Source organism: Leptodactylus fuscus, chromosome 9 (assembly GCF_031893055.1).
Source record: "Leptodactylus fuscus isolate aLepFus1 chromosome 9, aLepFus1.hap2, whole genome shotgun sequence".
Lineage (NCBI taxonomy): Eukaryota > Metazoa > Chordata > Amphibia > Anura > Leptodactylidae > Leptodactylus > Leptodactylus fuscus.
The window spans coordinates 39,448,719-39,461,106 of NC_134273.1; the positions used below are offsets into that span (position 1 = coordinate 39,448,719).

At 42.2% G+C, this 12,388-nt stretch overlaps 1 protein-coding gene across 5 annotated transcripts in view; it reads right to left on the reverse strand.

Annotated features, from left to right (window-relative positions):
• The window catches only part of CENPP (centromere protein P), a 193,562-nt gene that overhangs the window by 74,221 nt on the left and 106,953 nt on the right, over window positions 1-12,388 (reverse strand). The window lies entirely within an intron of this gene.

A 12,388-nucleotide genomic window follows, 5' to 3' on the forward strand; every position in this document is an offset into this window, starting at 1 on the left:
ACATCTAAGCAGGGTTTTCATTGTTCGGGAACGCCAGAGGACCCCGAACAAAGGAGAGCTGGACCACTTAAAAACAGGACTCTCTACTGATTTTCGGTGGGCTACTGCTGTGCAGATGTGAACCTAGCCTAAAGTTACATTCAGATCTGCGCTAGAGTCTCTGTTTGAGACTTCATTGCAGTGTTGGCATGGAGGACTTTTTCCTCCACTAGCTTCAGTTTAAAAACTTCGGCCCCCATTGCCAGGCTCCATGTGTTACCACTGTTTTAGTGGTCCGACTCTCCATTGTTGGAATCCCTGACAGCCCTGAACAACGGAGAGGTGACACTAATGTGAACCTAGCAGACGGCAAGAACAGAATCAGTGGCTCAGTAATCCAACTAAAACAAGATAGAGTACTTAAAGCTGCACCTCCTAGTCCAAAGCCTGCAGAAAAAATGTAGTAAGTTATTTAAAGGGGTTGTCCCACCATAAAACCTTATCACATATTTACAGGATAGCTGCTACTACACTTTATAGGACTGATGGAAACAGCCAAGTACAGTCAGGTAATCTTTGGATATCTTCATCGGTTCTAGACATTTACCCTTGGTCGGCAGTGTACATGTGCAACTACTGATCCACTCACATAGAAGACTTGGGACCCCGGTCCGGGTGAATAGTGAGGGTCCCAGCATTTAGATACTTACCACCTATCCGGTAAATAAGTGATAAGTTGATATGGCGGTACAACCCCTTTAACTCACAGAACATGCAACAATTCTAGCTCCCTCTTCAAGCTTACAGTATGGCATACCATTGCATACATCTGGGATATCCATTGAGAGATCTCTCTGGTGTATAAACTGACTGCGGTGTAAACAGAGCCTTTGGCATCTACCCAACTACTATGGGTTTGTTTGCATAATACCTTAATATATGAAGAAAAACATAAGGCATTTATATTAGATACCAGGATCAATTACCCTCCTCAAGTGATCTATAATAAAGTGTACAGTACCCCATAAATAAACAGTTTTAACAGGTCAAAAGGTATAGAAACAGTATTTTCACAAGACTGGTCCTGACACTGGAGTTAACGGAAATTCCTACACTCTCTGTATTGCAAACATTAAAGAAGCAGGTTTTTTCGTCACGTGTGGCACACATAGGGCACCATATGTGAAAAGAACAATTCATTTTTCTTGTTTTTGTTAGATCATTGCTTTCATCTATGGGTTCACCTCATTGAATGGGTTGCCTGATGTCAAAAAGAGAATTTATTTCCAGTGAATAAATCTGTACTATGGCATATCTGCCAAAACTGCAGTCTTTGGGATCATCAGAGAATGTGCAACATCCAACACATCCTAAGGCTTAGTCAAAGACTGGCACTATCCAAAACCAAAGCAATGTCTTTCCAAAAGAATTTAACACATTAATAAAACTAGAAGAATATCCACACAAAATAACAGAGTACAGGCTGTGACTAATGTATCAACCATGAAATGTTTTGACTTATTTTGTTGTTACTGAGAGGTAAATTAAAGAGTCAGAATGGAAAAAGTCAGTAGAGGAGTAAAAGTAGAACCCCCTGGAATTTAATATCATATTTGGGTGCAATCTCTCACATTGCTTCTTTATTTCTAGGGGATATCGTCACTCCATAAGGAGAGAACCACCATTAAGGTGTGTGAAGTCTTACTAAGGGCTCGTTGACATCTGCGCCCAGGACTCCGTTCTGCAGGTTTCCGTTTACTGCATAAAACAGAGCAGGAGACGGAAACCTGCAGGAGTCTCTCACCCATTCATTTGAATGGGTGAGAAAGATGTCCGGCCGTGAGTGGCGGTGAGGGTTTTATGTTCTCCGCCGTGAAACCGGGTTTTTTAAATACGGACACAGAGTCGGACATGCAGTACTCTGTGTCCGGATTTTAAAAAAAACGGTTTCGCGGCGGAGAGCAAAAAACGCTCACCGCCGCACCCGGTCTGTGCTTTTCGTCTTCTTGCATGTAGAAGACAGAAAGCACAGAACGGAGACCCGAACGCAGGTGTGAACCTAGGGTAAGCCATGAGCGCTCCACTGCAAAGGAACATGGGAAGAATATGCAAATCTGAATTCCATGATGTATTCAGGATGCCAGTGCCACAAGTATGCACACCAATAGAGGGCGCTGACTGAAAATGTGCAAGTCTATCTTCCATGATGTAATTAGGAAGACAGAGTCTCAGTCAAACAAACCTATAGAGGGCGCTCCCTTTAACATCATGCCGACCTTCTCAGAGGCCTTTGTTTGCAATGATGTTGGGTTATACCAGATACAGTCTTCTCAGCCAAGGACAGCTGTTGCGGTGTATTTGCATCTCATCAGCTTGGCACAGAGAGGACTGATCTGGTAGAGGTGAGAGGCTTAGACAGGGTTGAGGGGATATCGTCACTCCATAAGGAGAGAACCACCATTAAGGTGTGTGGAGTCTTATTAAACCATGAGCACTCCACTGTGCAAAGGAATATGGGAAGAATATGCAAATGTGACTTCCATGGTGTAATTAGAAGGTCGGCATGATGTTAAAGGGAGCGCCCTCTATAGGTTTGTTTGAGTCCAGGAAAGGTGAGATGCACTGTTTTTCACGTTTCCGCACCTCCCTGTGGCTTCCATTCAGACCCCACTGCTATAATAATAATAGCAGGTTCGGATGTGTTTGGTTTGAACGACACTGCAAATAATAACCAAACTGAAATAATTGACGTAAACAAAATCATGAATGAATCCAAAATGATTTTGTTCACGTCGGTTATCCTAGTTAATGTTCGGTTTTAGTTATGTTTCAATCAATTGCCCGGCCCTGGCTCAGGATCACTAGAGACCAAATAGAGACAACTCTCTGTTGGATCTCTGGACAAACAGACAGGTAAATATATACTGTTTGTTATTTTTAGGCCTCCTTTTGTATTAAAAAAAATGCACTCAAACACCTCTTTATTACAATTAAGATTATTTGTAGGAGCCATCAGTTCTTTATGACCTCATTTTTGTTCTTCTGAGCTTGTATTAAGAGTGGGTCAGTGGTGAACGAAGATAATCTGCTCTTCCCGAATATCTGTATACTGTTATTATGAGAACATGTCATTGTGGACGGATTAAATGCCATAGAACTTATCTGTTAAAGTGTCCTTAAACAAAAGTATTTCCTGACTTAACAGAAAGCTATATTTTCCTATCTACAATAAACTTGCTGGTGAAAACAGAAAATTCCATTTTCTGGAAAAAAAAAATATTGGCCAAGATGATGCTGGCTCTGAATACAAAGGAACCCAAACCACGGCAGATAACTCAAGAAGTCATACAATTGTGTGGTCTTCAGCCACTGTGGAATTATTTCTCTCCTCAGTATTTCTTAGTGTTTTTATTTCCACTATCCAAGTAGAGGATAAGCGTTTTTGCAGAGCGTATACCTCATCCTTCAATACTGCCATTTTGAAAAGGGCTGACAGACAGTGTGGTGTACAGTATGTGATCACATTTCACAGGAAAAAAAATCCATCTAATTTGCTATTTAACTCGTTCATGTACGAGACATTCATTTCTTGTAGTACTCAAATATCTCTTACAAATACAGAGATTTTTGCACATTTTTAGGGAAGACAAATACATAACTGGGGGCTATGGAGTATGTTATCTGTAAGTGAAGTAAATGCAGAATGTGTGCTCATGCACAAGGTAAACCAAGCAAATGGACCATAATGTGCAGTACAAAGTGTCCCCGTGCAACCATTTTATAGACAAAAAGGACTCCATGTACTGAGGCACTGTATTCTCCCTTGAAAGCAATGCTTCAAGGAGTAAATACAATTTCTATTCTGTGTGTGAGATTGTTTTTTCTTTTTGACTAAGAAAACAAAATCTGCGGGATTATACATAAAACCAAATGCAAAGCAGATGGGAATGGCTCCTTTTTGGCTGAAGTTTGCCTAGGACAAGCCGAATTTGTCAAGAATCTTTCGAAAATTTGGGAGTTAGCTAGCCTGTCATAGTAGGCTATAGATACTATATATAGGTATTATGGATCTCTACAGCACAGATCCATGAGCTCTTATTATGGAAGTTTATACTAATTTGGTGATGTTCACAGAATGTCCAGTTGCGCTATGGAAGTTATTTGGCAGGGATCTCGAACTGCACAGATGGATGTCACCCTTCATTTCATTTCCCTTAACATAAAAAATTGATCTGCAGGGTCAAAAGAAATCAATTTGTGAATATTTACTCTTGCAACAATAACAATCTTTTCATACTGTTTATTTGGTATAATCGGATGCATTTGTTATAATTACAGCATTGGGTCTTATTCAGACATCCGGTTTTCATGGACTGCACACGGTCCTACTGCTTTTAAATGGGTCTTTGCATATGTCTGGTTTTTTTTCACGGACCACAAAGCAGAGTTATATTTTGGTCTGTGTTGCAGATCAATTACACTATCTACCAATAAGTATTTGGACACCCATGTAAATGAAGATATCTGCGGTGTCACGCTTTCTGCCGTTAAATATCGTGTGGAAACAGCATTGGCATTAGTCACATGCAAGATGCCACGATGTGCAAAGTTGTCCGATTTCTAAAAAGGGGTAATTGCTAGGTACCACAAGGGACATAGCAAGCGAACTGAATTACCCAAAATCCACAGTGGCCTATGCGATTACGAAGTGGAAGGTGAATGGTGATTGTCAGATGTGCCCTGAGTCGGCAGACCCCCGAAACTGAGAGATGGAGACCAATGAGTGCTGGTCAGAGAAACCACACCCAACCGATGGCTCATATACACCAGGAGTGTCACCAGGCATCCGGGAGTATTGTGTCCATCAATACTATCCGTAAGGAAGCATCTGCTGGTTCTACCAACTATTGTATAGGAATAAATGTTATTTTTCTATTCTACCACAGGTGTCCAAATACTTATTGGCAGACAGTGCATGTCCATTAAAGTCTAATGGATCTGAGAAAACAGACAGCATGTAGATGCCTTTCACAATTGACTATGCCTGCCAGCCTTTTGTTAAGGAGTTTGAGTCAGTCTGTGAAAAAATGGAGGAGTAGGTGGTCGGTGGTTTGGTGTACTGACTCTACAGCCCTGGTGCTATTAGTTTTTAAGGTCCAACACATTGCTAAGTATAGCATTATTTATATAAAAAAAAAAAAAAAAAAAAAAAAAAAAAATAAATTCTCTGGCATACAAAATTGGCCAACCAAAGACAACAGGTAAAAAAAAAAATAAATCAATAGGACCATACACGGTGTATGAAAAACACAGAGAACACAAGGCTTTGATAAATAGATATCTGCATAAGACTCATTAAGACATCTTAGTTAAGATGTATTCCTAGTAATGGATTTGTTTTAATAAGGTATCCTGGTAATAACAAGTTAACCTCATTCATTGTATAGGGGGCCTGACTGCCAGTAACAACAGTAATGGTTTCATACCTCCCTTTAAATGAAGCTCCATTCATAGTGTATAGGATTGCTGAAGACAGCAAAGTGCTGAAACCATTTCAGTCTGTCCCATAGACAGTGAACGCTGTCATCGTGTTCACACTCGAATACCATTTCATACAAACATGGCCAGGACCAGTCTTCTTGTGCTTCATGGGGGTCCCAGCAGTCAACCCCTCATTGAGTTAGCAGTTATCCCATCCAGTTGTTATTACTGCAACACTACTTTAAGCTCTGGCAGCATAATACATGTGCCATTCAGTCTCTCCTATGTCAGGTGCTCTTGGATGACTATTCAAGTACCTTGGCAAGGAAAGTTTAGCGATCCTGAGATACTTTTGTCTGAAACATATAAGATGTAAGCAAATATTACTCTTGAAGTGGAGTTTTCTGTGCAATATTGGTATAAATCCAAGACAATGAAATGTATTAACTTCCAAATGGAGTGTTGCTTCTTGAAGAAGTGTTTTCTCAGTTACCAGTCTAGTGTTGACCTAGCTGGGAAATATGTCCTGTCTACTGTGCACAAGATCATTCTAAAGTAACAAAAGGTCATGGCTTTCCAGTCCATCGAATGACTAACACGGAATGATCTTATCCCGTTTTGGGCTTTATAAACGGAATCACATTACATAACATGTTAAATTTAATAATGTGTTTTCCAAAAGTTTGCTTGGCCCGAACATATTTTGTAGAGTCTGACCTAAGTGCTTTTATAGTCTCCAGACACTGTCAAGGATTGATAGATCAGCAGTGAACAGGCAAAGCTCCCTGCAGTATGAAACTTCAACATAGCCTACCTATGTTTGCAACACGAAAAGAACCCTAAATCAGTAGGCCATGTATCCCTTGTAGGCTCCCCGTGACTCATAGGCACAAAATTAAATCTCGCCTTCTTGTTAAAGTAAAAATAAGAACATGTAGCTGCAGTTACACGAGGTGTTCAGAGTCATTCTTTGGCACAGACACGCTTTTCTCCTTTCATCTTTCCTCTTGTTGCCATATGTGCTTTGTTTATTGTCTTGCTTTTTTCACTAAATCACTGTTCTTCAAACAAACATTTTGGAGACATACTTTCTGCATCTGTGAAGTGTATGTATTATAAGGTATGATTTTCTGGGTCATATCAGGATGTACAGATGGAGCACCATGTCTTCAAATAAGTGATATGTGGTTCCAAAGCCACAAATATTTTATCATACACGTCCGACTCAAGTCTGCTCCTACACTGGAACTTACTTATAACTTAGATCTCATTGACAACATGAAAATTAAATTGGTGGTACCATCAGAACCTACTAAAAGGGGGTGTCCGTCCGTGAAATATTTTTGATAAAGGGCTTCTTCATGTGTTAGAAACCTGAAAGACACAATACTCATCTCGCTGATCCCCTGCCACTGTGGTTCTGATCCAGTCATTTGCTTCATATCATGATGGACCAAGAAGTAGAGACCAGCGAAGGACCAAGGAATGGGAATGGCAAGGGGTTGATGAAGTGAGTGTTGCTTCGTTTATGGCTTTTTCTTTTATTGTTTTTTTCATGTTCTGAGCCCTTTATCAAAATGTTTTCTCCACTGGACAATCCCTTTAAGAGCCAAAGTAGAGAGTAGCCTAGAAGCAACTGTCTGTCTGATGTATTAAACATCTAAATAGCTGCCAAATAATAGTCAATTTCTTCAGCAATGACTACAGGGATTGTCTCATTGCAGAGACTCCTAGATATCAGGAAGGTGATGATACAAAACCTCTAAGGCTTTATACGATTCTTCTGAACCCAGGAACGCTTAAAAGGGTTTTCCAGGGTTACGAAAATGAGACAAAAGGGGAAAATGCTTGCTATAACTGAGGACCTTTATGTGTGTTTGGACCTTATTACCATCCTCGTATTTTCAGGCTCATGCAATACTTCCTGATTCATAACTGTCTGGTTGTGGGAGTGTCGCTGCTTTTCCAGGCAGTCTCTTCCAGCATCTGCCCACTGAACCTCCTAGCAGATTTTGATTCACACCTTGTATACTTACTTAAACATGTGTAAATATTTAAACACACACACATATATGTACAGTATATATATATATATATATATATATATATATATATACACACACACACACACATATGTATCTTCATATTGTATATATAATAAATAAGAATATACAGTACATGTGCATCTGTATATATATTGAATGAGAATGTCTGTAGCACATAAAAACATTCCCAGTAAGGCTGTGTTCACATGATGCGGTTTTCATAAAAAAAAAAAAAAAAAAAAAAAAAAAAACACAAAAAAACCAACCAAAAACAAGATACATTGTTTAAAATCGCATGTAGTCTTCCCTTCCTGATGCTAATGATAAAGCATTCAATCTTTTGCACATGTTGCTTGTCTTCTTCAATCTCCCCAAGTATCTACCATGCTGCCAAATGTCAGTGTCCATAAAACCCTCAGACTACTGTCCGATGGAGACAGGGGAGTCTGTAGTTAAAACTAAATAGAAGTAAAAAAAAAAAAAAAGAAATCTGTTTGACTACCTACCTGTAATCACTGTTGTGATCGTATGTGTGAACCAGGTTCTGGCTTGTCTGGTGATCAACACTAGTCCCCACTTTCTCCTGCCTGCTCTGGCAGTCAATAAAGTTTAGACAACTACAGCTGCTTTCATCAGTATTGACATCACGTTCATGGTGGGTGTGGCTAACAAATCAAGTCATGTGCACAATGGATGGCACATGTCAGGTATTTAAATTTGGCAGCTGTTCAGGACCTGAGTGACATTAACCTCCCTGATTTCGTGGATTGCCATAGAACCCTTGCAACTTTACAATGCATTGGAGTTAAGTTAAAAATTCAAATCACCCCCCATTTCCTAAGAACACAAGTAAAAGTAGCTAAATAAACTAAATACATATTAGGTATCCCTGTGTCTGAAAACATACAGTCTATAAGTTTATAAAACTATTTTTTCCCAAAAAAAATTATAAGAGCTGAACAGCCCATTTTTTTTTTTGCTGTTTCGCCTCCCATATAAATTGGGCTAAAAAGTGATCAAAATAACGGACATTCCTCAAGATGGTATAAATGAAAAGTACAACCAGCTCCGAAAAAGTCTGCAGTGGGAGGGATTTAAGGATGCAACTGTCATGGCTACAAAACCTTATGTAAACCTGATGTAACTTACTCACATTTAATGTAGAATAAAATTGTATATAAAACAGTAAAATGTTAAAGGGGTTTTCCGAGACTTATATATTGATGTAGCATGCTTAACATAGTTTATCAACATATCATTGGTGGGGGTCGGACACCTGGGACCTGTCCTGATCAGCTGTTTGAAGAGGCCAGGGTGCCTACAAGAGCCATAGCCTGTTTTCTGAGCTGATGATATTCAAGTAAATGGGGCTGAGCTGCAGAACCCAAGCAGAGTGCTCTGTGTAGGTCCCGATACTGAATACTATCCGAAATTGCTGATTTGTGCTGAGTCCTGGTGTCAGAACTCGGCAGATTCTGGGGATACATCAATACTGTAGTATCAAAATTGTCCCATAGAGCCCCCGACATGACTGCTCCTCCTATGCGGGTCTCCCTCGGTTGGACTTTGTGAGTCTATTCCATAATGCATATGTTTGCCTTGATGCTGATTATTTCATATGTATGCCCATTGTTTAATATGTTTAATATTTTCTTTCAGTTGTAGGTCTGTACCCTATGTTATTTTGTTCTCTGTTATCTACTCTCTTTTTATGCCCGAGCCGAAGTGGCTCTTGTTTATGTCCCTCCCATCACTTTAATTTGCATTCAGACGTTGCACCCCGACTCGAAGCTCACCTTCCTCGTTCCCACATAGCTTGGCCCTGCAGCGCGGGGCCACACTGGAGACTCGTGCTCCTGCTCCCTTTAGTTCCCTCTGCGGGTGTTTTTTTGACTTTACGCCCATCTTTGTTTTGTCAGTAGTGTCATGTGGTGTGTTTGTTGGTTTGTTCTTCCAGTCAGTACCCCAAATCAACCCCCCCACTCACAACCCCGAACCCAACTCCCCCCACCCCCACTTTACTATCTTTGGCAATGCCAAATATCTATTCGGACGTGCCAATAAAGCTTGTTTGATTTGATTTGAAAACTCCATCTCCCCAGGTGTTGCATTCCCCCCGTCGTTTCTTCAAGCTCATATCACGGTTCTCCCTAAGGAGGGTAAGGACAACATGCTCTGCTCCAGTTACAGGCCAATCTCGCTTCTCAATATGGATGCCAAGTTGTACGCTAAACCGATTGCCAACCGACTGAGCCCGCACATGGGGGACCTTGTTCACCCTGATCAGGTGGGCTTCAAACCCTACAGGGAGGCTCGTGGCAATACCTTGAAGACCTTCTCCGCAATCCACCATTCTCAGAGATCGCAGACCCTTATGTTGTTGCACTCTGTGGACGCGGAGAAGGCCTTTGACAAGGTAGACTGGGGCCCAGCTATGCTTACTCGCATCTGCACGCTCTACAACTCCCCCGTGGCGCGGGTCAGAGTCAATGGCTCTCTCTCCTCCCCCTTCACTATATACAACGGTACGCGACAGGGCTGCCCCCTCTCTCCATTATTGTACGCCTTAGTCATGGAACACCTTCTGGTCGCTATAAGGAATAATCCCGACATCAAGGGCTTGAGGGCTCGGGATATGCACCTTAAGGTTTATGCGTTTGTGGACGACGTCCTCCTCTTCGTCAACCAGCCACTCACCTCACTCCCCTCTCTTCTCCGGGAAATTAGTACTTACAGTTTTTATATTAATTACAAACTTAATCTGTCTAAGAGCACTGCTCTTGATGTCTCCCCGTCGGTCCTTGGCACCCTGCACTCCTCCTTTCCATTCTTTTGGTCTCGTAGATCCATCAAATACCTGAGTGTACAACTCCCCACTAATTTGACTGATACTTACTCACTAAACTTTCTACCAATTTTGCGCACCCTTCGTGCGGATCTTCAGTGCTGGGATGCTAACGGTCTCTCGTGGTTGGAACGTTTTAATCTGCTGAAAATGAATATCCTCGGTTATTGTACCTTTTTCAGACAGTTCCTTGCATTCTCCTGTCGCGCTTCATTTCCATAGTAGGACAGGCCTTCAATAAATTCATTTGGGGTTCAAAGTCGCTGCGCACCGCTCGGGCGACGTTGTCCTGGTCGAAACGGGGCAGAGTACTGGCAGTCCCAGACTGTGCAAAGTATTTCTTAGCTGTGGTTGCTATGCGTATCCTCAACTGGCATCATGCCGCCCGCTCTAAACTTTGGGTTGCCCTGGAAGGATCCTGGAGTCCTTTCCCCCTTACCACCCTCCCTGGCTTCATAAAAATTTCTGGATGGAGGACAGAGTCTATCCGCTCCCTTTCGTCATGCGTCAGACACTCTGAGTGTGTCGCTCGTACAGGGAAATGAGGAAACTATTTAGAAACGACGGCCTGCTGACCTCGATATCAGGTAACCCGGATTTCCCGGCCGCGCTTGATTCTCCCTTCTTGGGCCACTTGGTTGGCGATCCGATTCTCTGCTTTAGGCATGTCACTTCGTCCTCTTCTCCCTTGCATGGATCTGCTGGCCCGGACTCTACGCCCCGACTCAGTCTCCTCGTATTGGCACTTTTCCCAACTCTCCCATTTCTACTCCTCTCTGAAACTCTCTAATGACCTTCATAGGCCTCTGCTTCCCCTCGAACGCCTCTGCTTCTCATCACTGCCCCCTGCTCACACTGTCTCCCTCTTATATGAGGTACTACTGGACAACCCCGGGGTTCCTTTACCTGCTTTTGTAGGGGGCTGGGGGTCTTCTTCCTGCCGGGTGTGTGGTCATCGGCCTTTACCACGTACCATAAATTCTCCATCTCTTGCAGAGCGCAGGAGACCAATTATAAAATTCTCTCCAGATGGAATAGAATTCCAGTTCTCCTTCATGCAATTTATCCCTCCACGTCCGACAGGTGTTGGAGATGTCTCTCTGATCAAGGCACGATGGCCCACATCTGGTAGGGATGTGCCCTTCTGCACCCTTTCTGGGCTGGGATCAGGCGGGTTATTCACCAGGTCACAGGGGTAGATCTAGAGGATGATCCCGCTCCTCTCCATATTCACGCGCAAGTTTAGGAAACCCATTCGCAGGCTTTTGGGGTTCATGCTGGTTGCAGCTAGGTCAGTTATCCCCAGACTTTGGAAGTTTCAGACCCCTCCCACACTTCTCTCTTGGCTGAAGGAGTTTCTCCACCTTCACACAATGGAAAATCTAATGCCTCAGCTTCGCCTTGAAGAAGGGATACACTGACAGACTTGGCTGCTCTGGGACTATTTCTACTATTCTGCTGACTTCCGCACCCTATTCCTCTCTGTGCCCTTGTGAGATTGTCGTATGTCCTTGTCTCTGTGTTTTATGTCCCAATTCAATTGCGTTTATTGCTACTGTTACCTGATATTTTTCTGTTTTATACTTCTTTGCATTTTGACTCTGCTGCGTCAGAGTTTATGTTTACTCCCCTTGCCCTTCCCCCTTCCCATTGGTCCGAATTATAATTTCTGGTTCTCCCCCGGCCTCCCTTCTTCCCCCTCCCCTCTGCCCTCCCTCCCCATATTGTAAAAAACTTTTTGAAAAACCTTCAATAAACTTTAATGTTAAAAAAAAAAAATTGTCCCACAGCTGAATAAACCCCTTTAAAAAGGACCTTTCTTCACCTCCACCAAATCCAGTTTTATGCATCCTTTAATAGGTGCTGCGCTACTGATACCAATGGTGTTGGATTTTTGTTTCCTTTGTCCTCATTGTTCCCTGATTCTATAATTAGGCTCTACTGTTAAGTGGGTGATGTCAGAAAGAAGTAGGAAAGGCTCTGACACCGTCTACGTCTGATTGGACAGGGTCAGAGAGTTCTGAATCACCCCCCCTTT